Here is a 10,394-nt window from a genome sequence, read left to right as displayed (position 1 = left end):
AAAAGAGTCATGAAGGATGCATTCTGAATAGTTTGTTTTTTATAATTTCTGGGAATAAGCTTTCTAATAGGTTTTTTCTAGACAAACAAGTCTGTGTTCAGACTTGCAGTGACTCCCCCGGTTTTCCATCCATCTGATTCACCACAGGTGTCCTGACGCCTTCAGGCTGGAGCTTCTGATGAGCTGCCTCCAGAAAGAGCTTAGCTTGCTCACACTCTGCAGTTGCTGGTTGGGTTCTACCTTCCTCACTTTTGCCAAAACGTTACTACTCATTCACACGCAACATATTTTTACTTTCAAACTTCCACTGTCACTGTCTCCCTGCCAAGTCTATTTATCCTTGTGGTTTCACCTTATACATTATTTTCTTTACTATTTTAATGGAATTCTAGGAGGGAGTGGAGGTAAACGCCTTTGCTCATTTTTTGATGACTACTGGGAAGTGTCTCATAAAATTCTTATAAACATTTTATGCCCTATTTAAGTTCAATAGAGTATCCTAGAACTCTTAGAGCAAAACAACTGTTTTGTGTGTGGGTGCATGCATTTGTGTGTGTGTGTGTGTGTGTGTGTGTGTGTGTGTGTATCCAGAACAAGAGGTCATCAGTGCTAGACTCAGATGTTTCAGTTCAGCTCAATTCAGTTTAGTCGCTCAGGTGTGTCCGACTCTTTGCGACCCCATGAATTGCAGCACGCAAGGCCTCCCTGTCCATCACCAACTCCCAGAGTTTACTCAAACTCATGTCCATCAAGTCTGTGATGCCATTCAGCCATCTCATCCTCTGTCGTCCCTTTCTCCTCCTGCCCCCAATTCCTCCCAGCATCAGGGTCTTTTCCAATGAGTCAACTCTTCGCATGAGGTGGCCAAAGTATTGGAGTTTGACCCTTAATTTTATATTGTTACTATATGTAATCACAAATATGATCTTTACTCCTTTCTCCACTAGAGAGAGAGAGAGAGAGAGAGAGAGAGAGAGAATGCACATACATATACAACAAACTTTTAAAATAAAAATTTTATTAAGCTTTTGACAATAATATTTAAACAAATGTCCATATTGGCATTGTCATTTAAGCTAGGTCCTAAAAGGCTAAATCATTTACTGAAGGAACAGAACATTTTTGTAGTTTTGTCTTAGAATTTCTTCTGGTCTTGTGGATTAGAGCCACAGACTGAAGTCAGTCTGGTAATTTTATAAACAGTTCATTCACTGGTCTCCAGCTGATCTACTTTCTCTATGGACACTTGTGTATTTCACCCACAATCCCTTGGTTGTTTGGTCTTTCCCCAACCTTATTAGCCATAGTGGGATGCCTCACCAGGTGGGAGATGCAAATGCCAAACTCTTGTTTTCCCTGACTCCCATGTGGCTAGGGCATGGTCTGGTGACTTTCAGTGACTTGTAAGCAGGAACCAATGACTCAAAGGGGTAGAGACTGGGAGCCCCCCACTTGCATTGAGTTCCTAGAGCAGCAGTGGCAGCCGGGCTGCGCTGGAATGTCAAGTGCAGTGCTGGAGGGCTTGGAGGCACAAGATGTGGAATCTTTCACTGTCAGTGGTGGTAGAGATGTCCACACTTGAGTTGTGCCATGTAGTAATGGACATTGATCCCATGTTTCATAGAACCTGTTCATTTGTTCTAAAAATTTTGTGAACTACCTAATCTCATTATCAGAAATTCCTTTCTTATTGAAATTAACCTGAGTTGGTTTTTGTGGTTTGCCACTAAGACCTATGAACTGATGGGCTTCTCTTTCTCTGTGTCATCATGCCTTTGTGCTGTGTGCTTAGTCACTCAGTCATGTCCAACTCTTTGTGACTCCATGGACTGTAGTCTGCCAGGCTCCTCTGTCCATGGGGATTCTCCAGGCAAGAATACTGGAGTGGGTTGCCTTGCCCTCCCCCAGGACATCATGCCTTTAATTTTATATTTATTAACTCAAATATGTCATTGCTCCATTTGACCTCTATAACTTGAATTTTCTGGCATTAGCTAGAAAAGGGGGTCTTTAAGAAGCTGGGAGGGGAGGATATAAGGCCACAGTAGGCCTTGGAGTCAGAGAGAGCCATTCTGGAGATCCACCAGCAATCAGACCAGCTGAGGGCTAGCTCAGCGAGGACAAGATGTCCCTGCAGAACCAGCTTTGCTCTAAGTCCCAGCTCATTTATCCTCATATATCACATGCTTCAGAGCCACTGCTCACCAGCCACACAGAGCTCAGGAGAAACCTCTTAGTCCCGACCAGAGTCAAAAATCACTTGGGTACAAGCCTGACAGCATGGTTCAAATGTAGACATCATAACAGAAATAATTTTGTGATGTAAGTATATCCCCTTAGGATTAAAAAAAGAATGCAAAAACAAAACTCTTTACTGTTTATGTGAGATTCAAACTTTTAGTTTTTTAAAATTTTATTTTATTTTAAATTGGTGCATAATTACTTTACAATATTTTTCTGGTTTCTGCTATACATCAACATGAGTCAGCCAAAGGTATACACATGTCCCCTCCCTCTTAAACTTCCCTCCCACCTCACTCCCCATCCCATCCCTCTAGGTAGTCACAGAGCACCTGCTTTGGGTTCCGTGCATCATACAGCAATGAAATCCAAATTTAAGTCAATGTCCTGTATTTTTCATTTGTTAAGTTTGGCAACCTTGCCTACAGGACCACCGTTAGTGCAGATAATGAGGAACTGCTCTTGTCCATGACTCATGATTTAGGTCCACGTCCATCCAACCAAGGAATAAATCTTACCTAGAGTGTCACATCTGTCTAAGAATCTTTCAACTTCTGTTTCTGCTGCTTTCAGATACATCTTCAGTGTTTGACAGAATTATAATTCTATGAGAACAAGGTGAAAGCTGACAAATATCCATTCAAAGTATCTTGCTGCCTTCATACTTAAAAAAAAAAAATTCTTACTTGGATCTCTGGGTTTTCATAAAACTTTCATATAACTCCCACCTCATCATCTCTCACAGGAAGCTTCTTAGAAGAGAGGATAAGAGTAAAGTATCTTAAAGTAGTTGGCCTGAGTGCCAATCCCAGTTAGAGCTCAAAAGAGGTCGAGAGCGCCACTCAGTGCCCAACTCCCTGCTCCCACTGGCACTCCTGCATTCACAGCGCTCATGCTGTGGGCCAGCCCTAGCTCAGAGAGGGTAAACTATAAGATGATTGACATGGAGACCCAGAGGCTCTGCCCTCGGGCACATGGAGATGTGGGATGGGACAAAAAGGCAGGAGTGGGGGTGACAGTGACCAACTACAAGAGGACAGAGTATACAGAGGATTCAGAGTCTCATCCAGCCTTTTGGGGAGTGGGAGTGGAGAGTGCAACAGCAGTGAACCACTCCTTGTGGGAGAACATTTGAGCTAGGCTCCAAATTTGGAGAGGAATTGGCATGGAAGATGGGGAAAGGGCCTTCCAGAATAAGGAAGCAGCCTGAGAAGGTCCAGATGGGAGAATACAGGGCATGCTTGTGTGGCAGGAGGGAGGGTGCTGAAGGTCAGTGGGAGGTATGCTTAGAAGGAGGCCTTGAGTGTGGAGAACAGGTCCTCGGTACCTGGAAACTATGGAGAATTTCATAAAAGTGACTGGTGTGATCCATCCCCCCCCCCCCCCACCCCACAACGTGGAGGCAGAGGCGGTAGAGAGGGTCACAGTGAGGACCCCAGCCCAGGGACAACAGAATCCATAGGATATGATGTTCACTTTCTGGCTGGGCATGAGGTTCCCAGAAGGAGCCACGGAAACCTTGAGCTCCAGCTGGACACAGATCAAGGGTGCTGGCCCAGAAGTCAGCACACAACAGTCACAGGACTGTTAAGATGATGAAGAATTCCGTGCTGCCCGTGTTGTATTGTGGTTGGTGCAGGTGGAGGGTTCAGGGACTCCTTCCTCAAGCCAGTTCTAAGTCATGCATCTTCTGTGCAGGGGCTCCCAGTGTGGGGGGATGGAGTGATCCAGACTCAGTGACTGCTCCCAATGAGTGGGCTCAGGACAAGTGACAGAGCAGTGTTTTCTTCACTGCCCTGGACTTGGCATTGGATTCTTGGGCTGAGGGCTGGGTGAAGTGTCTCTTATATCCTCCAGGTCCTTTGAGGGGAACTCATGCATCTGAGGAGATACCTGGGGCACCCTGGAGCTCTAGAATGTTTCTACTAGAAAACATTAAAAAAAAGGGAAGAGTGTTTGGACATTTCAAATGATTCTGGTGGCTGATCACTCACAGAAAATATCGTATTTTTTGGGAAAGCTAGACTGGTTTCTTGAATTAAAGTTTCCTGCTAATTGGGACATCTCTGGTGGTTCAGTGGTTAAAAATCTACCTGCCAATGCAGGGGATGCAAATTTGACCTCTGAAGGAGGAACTAAGATCCTACATGCTATGGGGCAATTAAGCTCACACACCACAACAAGAGAAGCCCGGGGACCATAAAGAAAAAAACCCAGCACAGACAAAAATGTTAAAAAAAAATTGTTTTTAAAATGTTTCTTATCTAAATAATGCAAAGAACAACATAAATGAGTAAACTATTTTGTGTAATAAAAACCATTCAGAAAACTTAAATATTGGCAAGGTGTGAAGTGAACACAAGTGAAATTATTCAGGGAGCTGGTTCTGGGTGGAAAACTTTACCATCAGAGAATCTACCTCTTGTGTTACCCCATCACTCTATCCTGTTCAGGACATGCTGATTTGAGTGACTCTGCAGTGACTTCTGTGAGCTGTTTTCTTGTGAATCATTTCTCTAGGTTGAAACACTGTTATCCAAGTGTTATCCACTGTTATGGCAAGATTGGTTTGATCAATAACTCCATCATGTATCAGAAGGATTAACTTCTCCACCACATCAGTGGACTTAAATGAAAGGATAACCTACTTCCTCTCTAATTCCAAGCTTCTGCTCTAGACTGAGTCACTGTGAACAAGGCTGGGCAGCTGGTTTTAACTGCTTTCAATGCCTGATCTCAGAATGTCTGCAAACCCTTCAGACAATGAAGGGGAGAGTCCCTTGGGGCCACACTTAGAAGTGAGGTTCTTCACAAGGTTTTTTCATTCTCAGGGCCTGCAATGGGACCCAGAGCTTTCCAAAAATTTGTTCTAACTAAAGTGGGGACTCTCACCTGAAGAATCCCATGGACAGAGGAGACTGGCAGGCTATAGTTCATGGGGTCACAAGAGTTGGGCACAGTTAAGTGACTAAACCACCACCACCACAAAGTGGGGACTTGGATTTGGATTGTGAGGAAAAGAGAGACTTCCCTTTCTTTGATTTTAAGACCAGTTCTTTCGGACCCAAGGGAAATTTCAGGTTAGGAATAAAGGAGGGCAGCCTTCCCTTAAGGGGAAGATCCAGGGAAAGAACAGGGGACCCTCCTGTCTCAGAGGAAGCAGCACCCTTGGACAGGGATCAAGAAGCACATGCTCCAAGGGTTCCATGCACCAGCTGGTTCCAAGCATCAGCTACCTAAGGTTCCATGCCTGGAAGCTGGACTTTAATCACAGCTGGGTAGATCTTTGTGTGAAGTCTATAATCTCCTCCTCACAGATGAAGAGATTTTGTCCAACTTCTCAGGATCTCAACCAAACAACACAAGATTTTAGTTCAAGGAAACAATCTGCCTTTGTAAAGAAATGATTCTCTGCAGTATTTCTTTGAGGTTTTTAAAATCACTTTCTGTAGGTCTTAAGGAAAATCCCACTTTTTGCTCCAAGCCACAATCTGCCTTGACAGGTAATACCTCCAGGTGCTCTCCTTTTTCATGTTAATAAAGTTCAATTATTTAATTTCCTTTCTCTCAACTTGTTGATATACTCTTTCAAAGGTGCCTTCTTTAGTCAGGAAATTTTATGATGACATGTCAGGTGGGTTTTTATTTCTCTTCTCAGCCATGTTGGTGTAAGATGGATTGTTCTCTTTGATTTGTATGGTTAAATGAGCACTTGACTCGCAATCTACCTCCAAAGTCCTCTGGGCTTCCCAGATGGCTCAGGTGGTAAAGAATCTATCTGCAATGCACAAGACCTGGGTTAGATCCCTGGATCAGGAAGATCCCCTGGAGGAGGTCATGGCAAACCACTCCAGTATTCTTGCCTGGCGTATCCCATGGACAGAGGAACCTGGATGGCTAGAGTTCATGGGGTCACAAAGCCAGACACCACTGAGGCAATTGCCACATCATTAACTTTCAATCTGTCCCTTGATTTCATGCTACCTATTGCATCCACTCTCACATAGAAGAGAGAAGCTGCCTGGACTTTGAATTCGAGCCAGCTTCCTGCAGAGGTGTGACTGGGCTCTCAACACAGGACCTGGAGCTCATCTTGGAGACTCTGAGGCTGTTTTCAGTTTGTAATAGTTTCGGTATATAGGATTGGGCTAGCCTTGATGGCTTATTTGTATTTATTTTTTTTCCCTTTATTTTTATTAGTTGGAGGCTAATTACTTTACAATATTGTAGTGGTTTTTGTCATACATTGACATGAATCAGCCATGGATTTACATGTATTCCCCATCCTGATCCCCCCTCCAACCTCCCTCTCTACCTGATCCCTCTGGGTCTTCCCAGTGCACCAGGCCCGAGCACTTGTCTCAGGCATCCAACCTGAGCTGGTGATCTGTTTCACCATAGATAATATACATGTTTTCGATGCTGTTCTCTCGAAACATCCCACCCTCGCCTTCTCCCACAGAGTCCAAAAGTCTGTTCTGTACATCTGTGTCTCTTTTTCTGTTTTGCATATAGGGTTATCGTTACCATCTTTCTAAATTCCATATATATGTGTTAGTATACTGTAATGGTCTTTATCTTTCTGGCTTACTTCACTCTGTTTAATCCATCTCATTAGAACTGATTCAAATGAATTCTTTATAAAGGCTGAGTAAGATTCCATGGTGTATATGTACCACAGCTTGCTTATCCATTCATCTGCTGATGGGCATCTAGGTTGCTTCCATGTCCTGGTTATTATAAACAGTGCTGAGATGAATATTGGGGTGCACGTGTCTCCTTCAGATCTGGTTTCCATGTCTATGCCCAGCACTGGGATTGCTGGGTCATATGGCAGTTCTATTTCTAGTTTTTCAAGAAATCTCCACACTGTTCTCTATAGCGGCTGTACGAGTTTGCATTCCCAGCAACAGTGTAAGAGGGTTCCCTTTTCTCCACACCCTCTCCAGCATTTATTCCTTATAGGCTTTTGGATAGCAGCCATCCTGACTGGCGTGTAATGGTACCTCATTGTGGTTTTGATTTGCATTTCTCTGGTAATGAGTGATGTTGAGCATCTCTTCATGTGTTTCTTTGCCATCCGAATGTCTTCCTTGGAGAAATGTCTGTTTAGTCCTTTGGCCCATTTTTTGATTGGGTCAGTTATTTTTCTGGAATTGAGCTGCAGGAGTTGCTTGTATATTTTTGAGATTAATCCTGTGTCTGTTGCTTTGTTTGCTATTATTTTCTCCTAATCTGAGGGCTGTCTTTTCACCTTGCTTATAGTTTCCTTTGTTGTGCAAAAGCTTTTAAGTTTCATTAGGTCCCATTTGTTTATTTTTGCTTTTATTTCCAATATTCTGGGAGGTGGGTCATAGAGGATCCTGCTGTGATTCATGTTGGAGAGTGTTTTGCCTATGTTCTCCTCTAGGAGTTTTATAGTTTCTGGTCTTACATTTAGATCTTTAATCCATTTTGAGTTTATTTTTGTGTATGGTGTTAGAAAGTGTTCTAGGTTCAGAACAAATAATTTTACAATTTGTATGGAAATACAAAAAACCTCGAATAGCCAAAGTAACCTTGAGAAAGAAGAATGGAACTGGAGGAATCAACCTGCCTAACTTCAAACTATACTACAAAGCCACAGTCATCAAGACAGTATGGTACTGGCACAAAGACAGAAATATAAATCAATGGAACAGAATAGAAAGCCCAGAGATAAATCCACAAACCTATGGTCACCTTTTCTTCGACAAAGCAGGCAAGGATATACAATGGAAAAAAGATAACCTCTTTAATAAGTGGTACTGGGAAAACTGGTCAACCACCTGTAAAAGAATGAAACTAGAACACTTTCTAACACCATACACAAAAATAAACTCAAAATGGATTAAAGATCTAAATGTAGGACCAGAAACTATAAAACTCCTAGAGGAGAACATAGGCAAAACACTCTCCGACATAAATCACAGCAGGATCCTCTATGACCCACATCCCAGAATATTGGAAATAAAAGCAAAAATAAACAAATGGGGCCTAATGAAACTTAAAAGCTTTTGCACAACAAAGGAAACTATAAGCAAGGTGAAAAGACAGCCCTCAGATTGGGAGAAAATAATAGCAAATGAAGCAACAGACAAAGGATTAATCTCAAAAATATACAAGCAACTCCTGCAGCTCAATTCCAGAAAAATAACTGACCCAATCAAAAAATGGGCCAAAGGACTAAACAGACATTTCTCCAAGGAAGACATACGGATGGCAAAGAAACACATGAAGAGATGCTCAACATCACTCATTACCAGAGAAATGCAAATCAAAACCACAATGAGGTACCATTACATGCCAGTCAGGATGGCTGCTATCCCAAAGTCTACAAGCAATAAATGCTGGAGAGGGTGTGGAGGAAAGGGAACCCTCTTGCACTGTTGGTGGGAATGCAAATTGATACAACCACTATGGAAAACAGTGTGGAGATTCCTTAAAAAGCTGGAAATAGAACTGCCATATGACCCAGCAATACCACTTCTAGGCATACACACTGAGGAAACCAGATCTGAAAGAGACATATGCACCCCAATGTTCATCTCAGCACTGTTTATAATAGCCAGGACATGGAAGCAACCTAGATGCCCATCAGCAGATGAATGGATGAGGAAGCTGTGGTACATATACACCATGGAATATTACTCAGCCATTAAAAAGAATTCATTTGAATCAGTTCTAATGAGATGAATGAAACTGGAGCCCCTTATGCAGAGTGAAGTAAGCCAGAAAGATAAAGACCATTACAGTATACTAACACATATATATGGAATTTAGAAAGATGGTAATGATAACCCTATATGCAAAAAAAAGAAAAAGAGACTCAGATGTATAGAACAGACTTGTGGACTCTGTGGGAGAAGACGAGGGTGGGACGTTTAAAGAGAACAGCATCGAAACATGTATATCTAGGGTGAAACAGATCACCAGCCCAGGTTGGATGCATGAGACAAGTGCTCGGGCCTGGTGCACTGGGACGATCCAGAGGGATGGGGTGGAGAGGGAGGTGGGAGTGGGGACCGGGATGGGGAATACATGTACATCCATGGCTAATTCATTTCAATGTATGACAAAAACCACTGCAATGTTGTAAAGTAATTAGCCTCCAACTAATAAAAATAAATGGAAAAAAAAAAGAGAAAGTGTTCTAGTTTCATTCTTTTACAAGTTGTTGAACAGTTTTCCCAGCACCACTTGTTAAAGAGGTTGTCTTTTTTCCGTTGTATATCCTTGCCTCCTTTGTCGAAGATAAGGTGTCCATCAGTTCATGTAGTTATCTCTGAGCTTTCTATTTTGTTCCATTTATCTATGTTTCTGTTTTTGTGCCGGTACCATACTGTCTTGATAACTGTGGCTTTGTAGTATAGTGTGAAGTCAGGCAGGTTGATTCCTCCAGTTCCATTCTTCTTTCTCGAGATTACTTTGGCTATTCGAGGTTTTTTATATTTATATACAAATTGTGAAATTATTTGTTCTAGTCTGTGAAAAAATACCGTTGGTAGCTTAATAGGGATTGCATTGACTCTATAGACTGCTTTGGGTAATATAGCCATTTAGAGAATGTTGATTCTCCTAATCCATGAACACGGTATATTTCTCCATCTGTTTGTGTCCTTTTTGATTTCTTTCATTGGTGTTTTACAGTTTTCTATGTATAGGTCTTTTGTTTCTTTAGGTAGATATACTCCTAATTATTTTATTCTTTTTGTTCCAATGGTGAATGGTATTGTTTCCTTAATTTCTCTTTCTGTTTTCTCATTGTTAGTGTATAGGAATGCAAGGGATTTCTGTGTGTTAATTTTATATCCTGCAACTTTACTATATTCGTTGATTACCTCTAGTAATTTTCTGGTAGACTCTTTAGGGTTTTCTATGTAGAGGATCATGTCATCTGAAAACAGTGAGAGTTTCACTTCTTCTTGTCCTCTCTGGATTCCTTTTACTTCTTTTTCTGCTCTGATTGCTGTGGCCAAGCCTTCCAAAACTATGGTGAATAGTAGTGGTGAGAATGGGCACCCTTGTCTTGTTCCTGATTTTAGGGGAAATGCTTTCAATTTTTCACCATTGAGGGTAATGCTTGCTGTGGGTTTGCCATATATAGCTTTTGTTATGTTGAGGTTTGTTCCTTC

This window comes from Odocoileus virginianus, unplaced genomic scaffold, assembly GCF_023699985.2.
Source record: "Odocoileus virginianus isolate 20LAN1187 ecotype Illinois unplaced genomic scaffold, Ovbor_1.2 Unplaced_Contig_72, whole genome shotgun sequence".
In the NCBI taxonomy this organism is placed as follows: Eukaryota; Metazoa; Chordata; class Mammalia; order Artiodactyla; family Cervidae; genus Odocoileus; species Odocoileus virginianus.
Note: the sequence above shows the minus strand (reverse complement) of the source record.